Below are 689 nucleotides of genomic sequence, written 5' to 3'. Positions count from 1 at the left end.
CGACATCACTGTATGTGATTTTAGTATATACTTTAGAAATAAAGATCCACTGTCTTCTTTAGAGTTTTACTGTTTTTTTACAATCATATGGAGGTGTCGTTTTTGGTCAACATAGTTAACTTTTTTTTTTTTTTTTTTATGTAAAACTGCGCGCCACCCTTCAGTTTTAAGAAATTCAGACGCATCCATTGAAATAACCTAAAAACTCGTGTAACGTTAACATTTTAATAATTGTACAGTAAACGAAATTGCGTGTCTGGCAATAACCTACTTTTACTACAAGGTTAATCGTGGCAGGTTCCCGAAATATTGACTTTCAGAAGAGCCAACATTGAATGAACGGAACCGGACATCAGCGGTTTGTTTCAGAAACCTGGAGCCACAGAGCCACGTCAGCGTACCTCACGTGAACTATTTTACAAAGGCTTTTGAGATTGAAATGCCTTAATTTACTTGCAACGTTTATATTTACAGTGTTAACATTTCCTTTAACATGTTCACCTTTGCAACAAGAAACGCTTCTTACATTTTAGTTAATGTACAATTGAAGTTTTATCACTATCAGCAGGATTTCCGGTATTAGTGTGGATGCTAAATAAAGTAAGAGCATACATGTTATAGTGTTTCTGTCATATTTTAATGCTTTCTCTCGGTGAGTTTGTAGGTGTCGTGTCATGGGGGGAAAATAG

Source organism: Nelusetta ayraudi, unplaced genomic scaffold (assembly GCF_046127955.1).
Source record: "Nelusetta ayraudi isolate G7.1 ecotype Tasmania unplaced genomic scaffold, CSIRO-AGI_Nayr_v1 ptg000041l, whole genome shotgun sequence".
NCBI classification, from domain to species: domain Eukaryota; kingdom Metazoa; phylum Chordata; class Actinopteri; order Tetraodontiformes; family Monacanthidae; genus Nelusetta; species Nelusetta ayraudi.
Note: the sequence above shows the minus strand (reverse complement) of the source record.